At 36.5% G+C, this 14,545-nt stretch overlaps 1 non-coding gene across 1 annotated transcript; it reads left to right on the plus strand.

Annotated features, from left to right (window-relative positions):
• The first annotated feature begins 4,819 nt into the window (after positions 1 to 4,819).
• LOC126032954 (U6 spliceosomal RNA) lies at positions 4,820 to 4,926 on the plus strand. Its single transcript, XR_007504112.1, has one exon. It is a non-coding gene; the product is annotated as a U6 spliceosomal RNA (small nuclear RNA).
• Positions 4,927 to 14,545: the final 9,619 nt, after the last annotated feature.

Consider the following 14,545-nt stretch of genomic DNA (forward strand, 5'->3'; position numbering starts at 1 on the left):
CTTATGCAAATTTATTTCAGTGATTCTTTGTCATGGATTTGTCCATATTAATTTTCATGCTATTATCTGAAAAAGAATCTATTAGAATTTTAATTTTAGATAAAAATCAGTGTTACTATTAGATTATTGTTTCTCTCGAGTAATATACTTCATTCTGTTTTAACTAAGAGATTTTAATTTTATCTCAATGCAAGTTTTACACAACAATAAATAAATGAACAGGTTTGTTTTAAATACCTTAGGATCAGATTATTTTGTAGATGGTAACATCTGTTTTTTATTCTTTATACATATCATTTGATTTTTTTTTCAGGTAACTGGGGAATAAGACCCAGATCACAGTGTATTAAGAGACACTACAAAATAGACTATTAAGATGCTCTACAACGTAATTATAACCCTTTTCTAAATTTGACTTTTAAAATTATTTACGAGTATGGGGGGCTGGAGCAATGGCACAAGCAGTAAGGCAACTTCCTTACTCATGCTAGCCAAGAATGGACCAAGGTTCCATCCCCCAGTATCCCATATGGTCCCTCAAGCCAGGAGTTATTTTTTTTGGGGGGGGGGGCTATACCCATTTGATGCTCAGGGGTTACTCCTGGCTAAGCGCTCAGAAATTGCGCTTGGCTTGCGGGGACCAGATGGGATGCTGGGGGATTGAACTGGGTCCTTTCTTGGGTAGCACTTGCAAGGCAGACACCTTACCTCTAGCACCACCTCTCCGGCCCCAGGAGTGATTTCGGAGTGCAGAGCCTCAGAACCTCAGCATTTTTGGGTGTGGCCCAAAAACCAGTGGGTCTGAGATGAAATCGAGTAGGAAATCAAAACTTTCCTGGAAACAAATGATAATAAAGACACAAACTATCAGAACTAATGGGACACAGCAAAAGCAGTACTGAGAGGAAAATTTATAGCTTTGCAAGCACATATCAGGAAGAAAGAAGGGGAATGACGCAGCTCATAGAACTAGAAAGTGCTCAACAAAAGGATCCAAAAATAGGGAGAAAGAAGGAAATAATAAAGCTAAACAGAAATCAATGAAGTGGAAACCCAAAAAGCAATTCAAAAAATCAACAAAAGCAGAAGTTGGTTCTTTGAAAAAAATAAACAAGATTGATAGACCACTGGCAAAACTAACAAAGAAAGAGAGAGAAACTTGATAACTCGTATTAGGAATGAAAAAGGAGAGATCTGTACTGATATGGCAGAGATTCAAAGGGTAATCAATCAGAAACTACTTTGAGTAATGCTATGCGACTAAAAATAAGAACCTGGAAGAAATGGATAAATTCTTGGACTCATAATCTGCAACGGTTTAATGAAGAGGATATAGCATATCTAAACACCCCCATCACTATAGATGAAATTAAAGCAGTAATCAAAAGTCTGCCCAAAAACAAAATCCCAGGCCCAAATGGATTCACTAATGAATTCTTTCAAACTTTCCAAGAGGAAATACTACCAATCCTGGCAAGACTCTTTCATAATATCAAAAAAAAAAAAAATGGAAACACTTCCAAATAGCTTTTATGAAGCCAACATCACCTTGATACCTAAACCAGACAGAGAGGCAATGAAAAAAAATTACAGAACAATATCGTTGATGAATGCAGATGCAAAGATCCTGGCAAATAGGATACAATGCCTCATTAATTAAAGATCATCCACTACGATCAAGTAGGTTTCATCCCAGGAATGCAAGGATGGTTTAACATCTGTAAATCTATCAAAATAATACACAACATCAACAACAAGAAAAATAAAAATCACATGATCATATCAATAGATGCAGAGAAAGCATTTGATAAAGTCCAACACCCATTCTTGATCAAAACACTCAGCAAGATGGGAATGAAAGGAACCTTTCTCAATATAGTTAAGTCCATCTATGATGAGCTAGTGGCAAATATTATCCTCAATGGAGAAAAACTAAAAGCCTTCCCTCTTAATTCTGGCACAATAAAAGGCTATCCTCTCTCGCCACTACTATTCAACATAGCACTGGTAGTACTCACTATTAGGCAAGAAAAAGACATCAAGGGAAACCAGATAGGAAAGGAATAAGCCAAGCTTTCACTGTTTGCAGATGACATGATACTCTACTTAGAAAACCCTAAAGTTTATACAAAAAAGCTTCTAGAAACAATAGACTCATATAGCAAGGTGGCAGGCTACAAAATTAACACACAAAAATCAATGGCCTTTCTATACAGCAATAGTAATAAGGAAGAAATAGACATTAATAAAACAACCCCATTCACAATAGTGCCACACAAACTGAAATATCTTGGAATCAACTTGACTAAAAATGTGAAGGACCTATACAAAGAAAAATATAAAACTCTGCTCCAAAAAATAAGAGAGAACAGGCAGAAATAGAAGCACATACCCTGCTCATGGATTGGCAGAATTAACAACATCAAAATGGCAATAATACCCAAGTCATTGTACAGGTATAATCCGATCCCTCAAAAGATACCCATGACATTGTTCAAAGAAGTGGATCACGCACTTTTGAAATTCATTTGGAACAATAAACACCCTTGAATAGCTAAAGCAATCATTGGAAAAAGAATATGGGAGGAATTACTTTCCCCAACTTTAAACTGTACTACAAAGCAATAGTTATCAAAACAGCATGGTATTGGAATAAGGACAGGCCTTCAGATCAGTGGAATAGGCTTGAATACTCAGAAAATGTTCCCCAAACATACAATCACCTAATTTTTGATAAAGGAGCAGGAATCCTAATTAGAGCAAAGAATGCCTCTTCAACCAGTGGTGTTGGCAAAACCGGCTAGCCATTTGCAAAAAATTGAACTTAGACCCCCAGCTAACATCATTTACGAAGGTAAAATCCAAATGGTTTAATGACCTCAATATCAGACCCGATACCATAAGACATATAGAACAACACATAGAGAAAACACTCCAGGATATTGAGACTACAGGCATATTCAAGGAGGAAACTGCACTTACCAAGCAAGTGAAAGCAGGGAATATATTAAGCTGAGAAGCCTCTGCACTTCAAAGGAAATAGCCCCCAGGATACACAGCCAACCAATGAGTGGGAGAAACTATTCACCCAATACCCATCAAATAAGTGGCTAATCTCCAAAATATACAAGGCACTGACAGAACTTTACAAGAAAAAAAAAAACATCTAATCCCATCAAAAAATGGGGAGAAGAAATGAACAGACACTTTGACAAAGAAGAAATACAAATGGCCAAAAGACACATGAAAAAATGCTCCACATCACTAATCATCAGGGAGATGCAAATCAAAACAATGATGAGATACCACCTCACACCACAGAGAATGGCACACATCACAAAGAATGAGAATAAACAGTGTTGGCGGGGATGTGGAGAGAAAGAAACTCTTATCCATTGCTGGTGGGAATGCCGTCTAGTTAAACCTTTATGGAAAGCGATATGGAGATTCCTCCAAAAACTGAAAAATCGAGCTCCCATAGGATCGAGCTATAGCACTCCTAGGAATATACCCTAGGAACACAAAAATACAATACAAAAACCCCTTCCTTACACCTATATTCATTGCAGCACGATTTACCATAGCAAGATTCTGGAAACAACCAAGATATCCTTCAACAAACGAATGGCTAAAGAAACTGTGGTACATATACACAATGGAATATTACTCAGCTGTCAGGAGAAATGAAGTCATAAAATTTTCCTATATATGGATGTACATGGAATCTATTATGCTGAGTGAAATATGTCAGGGAGTGTGAGAAAAATGTGGAATGGTCTCACTCATCTATGGGTTTTAAGAATAATGAAAGACATTCTTGCAATAATAATTTTCAGACACAAAAGAAAAAAGAGCTGGAAATTCCAGCTCACCTCATGAAGCTTACCACAAAGAGTGATGAGTTTAGTTAGAGAAATAACTACATTATGAACTGTCCTAATAATGAGAATGTACGAGGGAAATAGAAAGCCTGTCTAGAGTACATGCAGGGTTGGGTGGGGAGGAGGCAGATTTGGGACATTGATGATGGGAATGTTGCACTGGTGATGGGTGGTGTTCTTTACATGACTGAAACCCAAACATAATCATGTATGTAATCAAGGTGTTTAAATAAAATAAAATATATTAAAAAATTTTTTATTTACAAGTATTACTTCTTATTTCACTTATTATGTGAGAAAGACACCTGGTATACTACAGGAAAGTAGCAAAAGACCATTCTTTAAATTTTCAATTTGAATGAGAATATTTAATTAATAATATAATTAAAACATTGTCATTAAATATGATGCATATATTATATGTATATATTCTTTTGCTAAGAACCACTCTGTTTCCAGGTTTTTGTAATTATTACTATAATAATAACTTTGATAGGCTTTTTTAGTATTGATAAAATTGTATAAAATTTTCTCCTTTATATCATTATATTGCATATTTTATATTCGATTGTTCTTTAATTGTTGCAATAAATACAACTTATGTTTTTAGTTTTGTATATAACTTTTTTTCTGGCTGACTAATCAAAATAAGTCATTTTGCTTCTGAGTAATTCCTACCATATCTGCTGATATTTGAAAGATCTTGAATTCTTTCCAGCTTTAAGTTTCCATCTGTGTTTATTACTCTGCCTTGGTTATGAGTGGAGTAATAATATTTTCTCTGTCTTTAATGTTAAAACATTAAACTTTAGTCTGAACTTATGGTTACTTAAAAATAAGTTTAAGATTACTGAGCTGTCAAGTCAGATGTTAAAAACATATTCCTGAAAAAGAAAAGAATTAAGACTACTAGTTTATATTTAAAAAAAAACTTTGCTGTGCTTGCTTCAGCAGCACATATACTATAATTGGAACGATACAGAGAAGATTAGCATGGCCCCTGAGCAAGGATGACACAGAAATTCATGAAGTGTTCCATATTTTTAAAAAAAAAAAAATAAAATTAAAGGGGCCGGAGAGATAGCATAGAGGTAAGGCATTTGCCTTTCATGCAGGAGGCCATTGGTACGAATCGTGGCGTCCATATGGTCCCCAGTGCCTGCCAGGAGCAATTTATGAGCATGGAGCCAGGAATAACCCCTGAGCACTGCCCAGTGTGACCCCCTAAAAAATTAAAATTAAAAAAAAAACTTTGCTATGTAAGTAGTAATTGAAGATGAGAAGTAAACAATGCATATAGAGAAAGAATACATAAGGATCAAAAAAGTAATATAGGTTAAGACATTTGCTTAGATCATGGCTGACACTATTTCTGTATCCAGCATTACTTATGGCTTCCTGAATACTTTTAGGAATGATCTCTTAGTACTGATCCAGAAGTAAACCCTGAGCACTTCTTGATTTAAAACAAGAAGGAAGAGTAAAGGAGAAAGAGAAGGAGAAAGGAAAATAAGCACCAGTAGTTATCCCTCTGGCATTAACTAAGGTTCAAATGTGTCTAGTATTTATTAACCAAGTATATAATATTGGTTTTATATATAAAAAAGAAAAGATGAGAAAGGTAAGAATTGAAAGAAAAGTACTGTTATAAATATTATGTTCCAAATTAGACTTAACTTCATCTTATTAACATATTGAAAGTTACTTAAAATATAGTGAAGAAAAATGAAAATACATTTCAAGAGAACTTATATACACTACATACTTAATTTTTCACTATTACTGACTAATCAGTTTAAATAGTAATTAAGTAGTCCAAGCAAATATTTTTTAATATCTTCCCATCTTGAAGAGCAAAATTATGAGATCCTGGAATGATGTAACCTCTGATTTACATCTATGCTAAAGTGAAGACTCAATGTAAAAGCCTTTGTTATTGCAATAAACACACATACACACACACACATTGACTTCATAGACTAAAGTAGAAACATTGTCATAAATTGCCTTAATTCATAAAGATCTCTTGGGTGGAAAGATAATACAGCAAGTCTGCCTTGCACACTGCAGACTCAGTTCCATACCCATCATCCTTACTGGCCTTTGAGCATTGCCAGGAATAATAGATTTTTGAGTGCAGAGCCAGGAGTATTCCCCTGAGAGAAAATAACAACAACAAGACAAAGACCTGTATGCTGTATATTAGAGGTTCTCAAATTTTCTAAACAGCAAGCTAGTTCACTGTCCCTCAGACCCTTGGAGGGCTAGACTGTAGTTTAAAAAAAACAAACAAACAATTATAAACAATAGTGGCCCTTGGGGCAGTAGTTTGAGGACCCCTGCTGGAGACTGAGAGGAGGAGTCTAGAGATAGAGAGGAGGAGGGGAGTCGAATCTGAGAGTGAAATGGACATCCCACACATGGCTTTGTGGGCCCTGGACAAGTCAGCTGCTAAGGAGGATAGGCAGAAGTGACAAAAACAACAAGGGGGCCTAATATATGTCCTTAGCGGTTTGCGTGTGGTTCATTGGCAATGGTTTGAGGACTCTTATGTAATACATTATACATAATTCTGTAAATATCAAAAGATTGAATTATATAGAATGATATATAACATATATTATAATATATTATAATGCATAATATATATTATATACTTATATAATACATTGATATACTATATATATTAGCAATGGGTAGGCAAAGGCAAGTTTTTCCACACTAATTTTCTCTTTGCAGTTAAAAGGAAAATGTACTGAAAGTTTTTTTCCATTCATGCAGCCATTATACATGTTTAATCATTCTAGACTTCATTTACTCAACAATGTATTTTATAGAGGTCACTCCCAGCTTAGGTGGAGTTCAGAGGTCACTCCAGAAAATACTCCACTGAGTGGTGCTCAAATACTTTAGATCTGGAGAAAAACCAGGACTATACCTTGAGTGTGCTGAGGACTAATTAGATCCAAGGACAAACTCAGCACTTTGTAGATGCTCAACGTAAAGATATACTACTTGAGCTATTATTATATCTAGCACTCTCTCTCTCTATATATATATACATATATATATATACACACACATGTACACACATAAATATATATAGTGTACCATGGCATTTGTTATATTCTATCTGGTGAAATGCAATACAGTGTAAGAATATATATCCAACAATAATATAATTATGTGGAAATGTTCAATTATGGTTTTAACACATAGTACAGCAACAGGTGTATTGGGAAAACCTTATTGTTCCTTAGAATTAGATCAGATCATCAGAGAAGAGCTATAAAAAATCAGCATGGGAAGGCTCATTTCTATTTATATAGGGAGTTCAATGCTAAATATCATGGAAGGAATATTCAATGATATAAACCAATGTCACAATATATTTAAGAGCTTAAGCTATGGTTCCTTATGTTCCTACCCATAATAGGTCATCTCCAAAACATCAGAGCCAATCTGATTTAAAAAGCCACTTTTTAAGAACCTTTTTTCTGTCTATGGGACCTCATTTAGACCTTTCTTGAGGCCTTTTGTTCTATTGGATGACCCATTCCCCCTTGTCTCATGTCTTCTGCTCCCATTTTCACTTTGGCACCTTAGGGATATCCTTGCCTCCAGGGAAACACTGTTATAGATATCATTTCACAGTTTGCATATAAAAGTTTGTACTCAAATATAGAATAAAAAACATTATGCCATAATTTTAATCATCCCATTATTAAAGATGATCTATCTCTTTTGGTAGAAATTTTAAAGATCATAATCAGTTGAATTGATCATTAAGGTGACAAGTTAACATTATTACAGTGAATGAGAGAACTGTTTAATAATTTGGGGGCAAACAAAGGGAACCAAAACCAAAGCCAGAAATGTTATTTCCTCTAAGCACCAACATTTCTTTTTTCTTTTCTTTTTTTTTTTGTTTTTTTGTTTTTTGTTTTTGGGCCACACCCTGCATTGCTCAGAGGTTACTCCTGGCTGTCTGCTCAAAAATAGCTCCTGGCAGGCACGGGGGACCATATGGGACACCGGGATTCGAACCAACCACCTTTGGTCCTGGATCGGCTACTTGCAAGGCAAACACCGCTGTGCTATCTCTCCAGGCTCAGCACCAACATTTCTAATAATTCAATGAATAAATAAGGATTCTTGGGGCCATAAAGATAATACAATGCGCAGGGTGCTTGCCTGGCATATGGCTAATTTGGATTAAATTTCTTGCACTCCCTGTAGTCCGTAAGGATTTTTGAGCACTGCCAGGAGAGATCTTGAAACACAGAGAAGAGCCAAAAGAACTAACTGAGGACTGCTAGGTGTGTCCTCCAATAACAACAACAATTATAATGATGTTGTTTGTTTGAAATGATTGACACAGTTTGGATTTAGGTACTCCATTCTGTTTTGGAAAAATATAACTTTTTCTAAATAACACAAACTTTTAAAACATAAGACTGGAGATTATCAATTTATACTACTATTTTGCTTCAGAAAGCTATAATGAGACATTTGGAAAGAGTAATTACCTAGTAATTTAATAGGTTTAAATTTACAAGCTGTGTGGCCTTCTGAATTTCATATATTTTGTTGTATTTCACTATTCTTTAAAATGAGTGTTAGGTCAGATTGTTGAATTTTCTGTTGGCATTAACATTCAGTAAGTCTAAAAAAGTGTTTTCCATCATGCTTAGGATATATCATAACAGCCAAGGAAAAATATTACTATTCTGGCAACTAGGGTGACAGTACATATACTTTCAAAGAATCAAGAGAGATACGAGGCTGATACTTGCATTGCTCATGTATTTATTCAAGATCCTGAGTGAATTAAAACAGTGAACTTTTTTTTCCAGGATTTTTTAAAATTTTATTTTATTTAAACACCTTGAATACATACATGATTGTGTTTGGGTTTCAGTCATGTAAAGAACAGCACCCATCACCAGTGCAACATTCCCAACACCAATGTCCCAAGTCTCCCTTCTCCCCACCCAACCCCCGCCTGTACTCTAAACAGGCTCTACATTTCCCTCATACATTCTCATTATTAGGAAAGTTCAAAATGTAGTTATTTCTCTAACTAAACTCATCACTCTTTGTGGTGAGCTTCCTTAGGTGAGCTGGAACTTCCAGCTCTTTTCTCTTTTGTGTCTGAAAATTATTATTGCAAGAATGTCTTTCATTTTTCTTAAAACCCATAGATGAGTGAGACCATTCTGTGTTTTTCTCTCTCTCTCTCTCTGACTTATTTCTCTCAGCATAATAGATTCCGTGTACATCAATGTACAGGAAAATTTCATGACTTCATCTCTCCTGACAGCTGCATAATATTCCATTGTGTATGTGTACCACAGTTTCTTTAGCTATTCATCTGCTGAAGGGCATCTTGGTTGTTTCCATAGTCTTGCTATGGTAAATAGTGCTGCAATGAATATAGGTGTAAGGAAGGGTTTTTTGTATTGTATTTTTGTGTACCTAGGGTATATTCCTAGGAGTGCTATAGCTGGATTGTATGGGAGCTCAATTTCCAGTTTTTGGAGGAATCTCCATATCGCTTTCCATAAAGGTTGAACTAGACAGCATTCCCACCAGCAATGGATAAGAGTTTCTTTCTCTCCACATCCCCGCCAACACTGTTTATTCTCATTCTTTGTGATGTGTGCCATTCTCTGTGGTGTGAGGTGGTATCTCATCATTGTTTTGATTTGCATCTCCCTGATGATTAGTGATGTGGAGCATTTTTTCATGTGTCTTTTGGCCATTTGTATTTCCTCTTTGTCAAAGTGTCTGTTCATTTCTTCTCCCCATTTTTTGATGGGATTAGATGTTTTGGTTTTTTTTTTTTTCTTGTAAAGTTCTGTCAGTGCCTTGTATATTTTGGAGATTAGCCCCTTATCTGATGGGTATTGGGTGAATAGTTTCTCCCACTCAGTGGAGTATCCTGGGCACTATTTCCTTTCAGGTGCAGAAGCTTCTAAGTTTAATATATTGCAATCTGTTAATCTCTGATTTCACTTGCTTGGAGAGTGCAGTTTTCTCCTTGAAGATGCCTGTAGTATCAATGTCCTGGAGTGTTTTTCCTATGTGTTGTTCTATAAATATTATGGTTTTGGGTCTGATATTGAGGTCTTTAATCCATTTGCATTTTACCTTTGTACATGATGTTAGCTGGGGGTCTAAGTTCAATTTTTTGCAAGTGGCTAGCCAGTTGTGACAACACCACTGGTTGAAGAGGCTTTCCCTGCTCCATTTAGGATTTCCTGCTCCTTTATAAAAAATTAGGTGATTTTGTGTCAGGGGAACATTTTCTGAGAATTCAAGCCTATTCCACTGATCTGAGGGCCTGGCCTTATTGCAATACCATGCTGTTTTGAAAACTATTGCTTTGTAGTACAGTTTAAAGTTGGGGAAAGTAATTCCTCCCATATTCTTTTCCCAATGATTGCTTTAGCTATTCGAGGGTGTTTATTGTTCCAAACAAATTTCAAAATTGCCTGATCCACTTCTTTGAAAAATGTCATGGGTATCTTTAAAGGGATAGCATTAAATCTGTATAATGCCTTGGGGAGTATTGCCATTTTGATGATGTTAATCCTGCCAATCCATGAGCAGGGTATACATTTCCATTTCCACGTGTCCTCTCTTATTTCTTGGAGCAGAGTTTTATAGTTTTCTTTGTATAGGTTCTTAACATTTTTAGTGAAGTTGATTCCAAGATATTTGAGTTTGTGTGGCACTATTGTGAATGGGGTTGTTTTATTAATGTCTATTTCTTCCTTATTACTATTGCTGTATAGAAAGGCCATTGATTTTTGTGTGTTAATTTTGTAGCCTGCCACCTTGCTATATGAGTCTATTGTTTCTAGAAGCTTTTTTGTATAAACTTTAGGGTTTTCTAGATAGAGTATCATGTCATCTGCAAACAGTGAGAGCTTGACTCCTTCCTTTCCTATCTGGATTCCCTTGATATGTATTACTTGCCTAATCGTTACAGCAAGTACTTCCAGTTCTATGTTGAATAGGAGTGGTGAGAGAGGACAGCCTTGTCTTCTGCCAGAATTTAAAGGGAAGGCTTTTAGTTTTTCTGCATTGAGGATAATATTTGCCACTGGCTTGTGGTACATGGCCTTAACTATATTGAGAAAGGTTCCTTCCATTCCCATCTTGCTGAGAGTTTTGATCAAGAATGGGTGTTGGACCTTATCAAACACTTTCTCTGCATCTATTGATATGATCATGTGATTTTTATTTTTCTTTTTGTTGATGTTGTGTATTATGTTGATAGATTTATGGATGTTAAACCATCCTTGCATTCCTGGGATGAAACCTACTTGATCATAGAGGATGATCTTCTTAATGAGGCATTGAATCCTATTTGCCAGGATTTTGTTGAGGATCTTTGCATCTGCATTCATCAGCGATATTGGTCTGTAATTTACTTTTTTCGTAGCACCTCTGTCTGGGTTAGGTATCAAGGTGATATTGGCTTCATAAAAGGTATTTTGAAGTATTTCCGTTTGTTCAATTTCATGAAAGAATCTTGCCAGGATTGGTAGTAGTTCCTCTTGGAAAGTTTGAAAGAATTCATTAGTGAATCCATCTGGGCCTCGGCTTTTGTTTTTGGGCAGACATTTGATTACCATTTTAATTTCATCAGTGGTGATGGGTGTGTTTAGATATGCTACATCCTCTTCCTTCAACCGTGGAAGATTATAAGAGTCCAAGAATTTATCCATTTCTTCCAGGTTCTCATTTTTAGTGGCATAGAGTTTCTCAAAGTAGTTTCTGATTATCCTTTGAATCTCTGTCATATCAGTATTGATCTCTCCTTTTTCATTCCTAATATGAGTTATCAAGTTTCTCTCTCTTTCTTTGTTAGGTTTGCCAGTGGTCTAACAATCTTGTTTATTTTTTTTAAAAAAACAACTTCTGCTTTCATTGATCTTTCGGATCATTTTTTGGGTTTCCACTTCGTAGATTTCTGCTCTCATCTTTGTTATTTCCTCTGTCTCCCTATTTTTGGGTCCTTTTGTTGAGCACTTTCAAGTTCTATTAGCTGTGTCATTAAGCTACTTGGGTAAGCTCCTTCTTCCTTCCTGATGTGTGCTTGCAAAGCTATGAATTTTCCTCTCAGTACTGCTTTTGCTGTGTCCCAAAAGTTCTGATAGTTTGTGTCTTTATTGTCATTTTTTTCCAGGAACCGTTTGATTTCCTCCTTGATTTCACCTCAGACCCCGTGGTTGAGTATGAGTCTTTTTAACTTCCAGGTGTTAAAGTTTTTCTTCTGAGTCCCTTTGGAATTCACAAATAATTTCAGAGCCTTGTGGTCAGAGAAGGTAGTCTGCAAATTTTCTATTCTCTTGATATTATGGAGGTATGTTTTATGTTCCAGGATGTAGTCTATCCTGGAGAATGTCCCATGTACATTGGAGAAGAATGTGTATCCAGGTTTCTGGGGATGGAGTGTTCTATATTTATCCACTAGGCCTCTTTCTTCCATATCTCTCTTCAGGTCTAGTATATTCTTGTTGGGTTTTAGCCTGGTTGCCCTATCCAGTGTTGACAAAGCTGTGTTGAGGTCCTCCACAATTATTTTGTTGTTATTGATATTATTTTTCAGATTTGTCAACAATTGTATTAAATATTTTGCTGGCCCCTCATTCAGTGCATATATGTTTAGGAGAGTTATTTCTTCCTGCTCTACATACCCCTTGATTAATATAAAATGTCCATCTTTGTCCCTTACAATCTTCCTGAGTATAAAGTTTGCATTATCTGATATTAGTATGGCCACTCCAGATATTTTATGGGTGTTGTTTGCTTGGATAATTTTTCTCCAGCCTTTATTTTGAGTCTATGTTTGTTCTGACTATTCAAGTGCATTTCTTGTAGGCAGCAGAAGGTTGAATTGAGTTTTTTGATCCATTTAGCCACTCTGTGTCTCTTAACTGGTGCATTTAGTCCATTGACATTGAGAGGAAGAATTGTCCTGGGATTTAATGCCATCTTTATATCGAAATTTGGTGTGTCTTTTGGTTAATCTTGTCTTAAATTAGGTCTTTCAGTTTTTCTCTTAAGACTGGTTTTGAGTCTGTAAAGTTTCTGAGCTGTTTTTTGTCTGTGAAACCATGTATTCTTCCTTCAAACTGGAAAGTGAGTTTTGCTGGGTACAGTATTCTAGGTGAAGCATTCATTTCATTCAGTCTTGTCACAATATCCCACCACTGCTTTCTGGCATTGAGTGTCTCTGGTGACAGGTCTGCTGTAAATCTCAAGGATGCTTGCTTGAACGTAATTTCCCCTTTGATCTTGCTGTTTTCAGAATTCTGTCTCTATCTGGGGGATTCGTCATTGTGACTAGAATGTGTCTTGGGGTGGTTTTTCTGAGGTCTCTTTTGGTTGGTACTCTTCGAGCATGCAGGATTTGATCACATATATTTATTAGCTCTGGAAGTTTCTCTTTAATGATGTTCTTGACCATTGATTCTTCCTGGAAAATTTCTTCCTGGGTGTCTGGGACACCAATGAATCTTAAGTTGTTTCTTTTGATCTTATCATAGACTTCTATTTTCATCTGTTCCCATTCTTTGACTAATTTTTCCATTGCCTGTTCATTTGCTTTAAGTTTTTTTTCAATCTCTTGCTGTTATGTATCTCATCTTCCACAGCACCAAATCTATACGCAGCTTCTGATACCCTGTCCCAGAGCTTATCCATTTTGTCATTCACTTCGTTTACTGACTTTTTCAGGCCTGTTAGTTGACATGTTATTTCAGTTTGGAGTATTGTGATTTCTGTCTTCATATTTTCTTGGTTCTTATTAGTGTTCTGTTCAACTCGATCCATGGTTTCTTTGAGTTCATTGATGATCTTCCATATTGCTAGTCTAAAATTCTTATCTGAGAAGTTGATTAGTTGGTTGGTCATTATCTGGTCATCAGAATTGTCATCTTCATTCTCTATTTCTGACTCTGGCCTGTGTTGTTTCCCCAGTGTCAGACTTTTATTGTGGGTTTTTCTACATGTTGTGGTGGAATACCATTGGCTATATGATGCAGGTAACACACTCCTCTGGCTCTGCCCTTTCTGGATGGGCCGATTTGCCTATAAGTGAGGGGAGTCCTCTGTGGATGAAGCCTCACACAGGATCAAATCTTAGGCCCAAGCACACAGCAGAGAAGACAGTCCAGAGAGAAATGCTTGCTTCTGTGATCCAGCACAGGTCTTAGTGTGATTTTTTCTTCTTGTTGCTATGGTGTTCTTTTCTTAGAAAGAGCGCATGACCATGTAGTGAAGCAGAGTCAAAGTGCTTTGCTGGAGCCTCTTTTTGGCCCACTCCCAAGAGGTTCATGCAAGAGGACAGTAGACAGACACACACAGGCAGCACTCACTGTTTTTCACAGTCAGGCCCCACTGGGCAGGCATAGCTTTGTAGATTTTCCCAGCCTGACGTCACAAACAAGGGACCCGGCTTCTGCAAAGCCTAGCCAGTTTTCAGGTTATGGAGTCCAGCCCTGGAATTGGCCTCTGGAAGAGCGAGTTTTCTGAGCTTCTTTTTGGCCCAGTCCCAAGAGGTTCACGCAAGAGGACAGTAGACAGACACACACAGGCAGCACTCACAGTTTTTCACAGTCGGGCCCCACTGGGCAGGCGTAGTTTCA

This window comes from Suncus etruscus, chromosome 16 (genome assembly GCF_024139225.1).
Source record: "Suncus etruscus isolate mSunEtr1 chromosome 16, mSunEtr1.pri.cur, whole genome shotgun sequence".
NCBI classification, from domain to species: Eukaryota; Metazoa; Chordata; class Mammalia; order Eulipotyphla; family Soricidae; genus Suncus; species Suncus etruscus.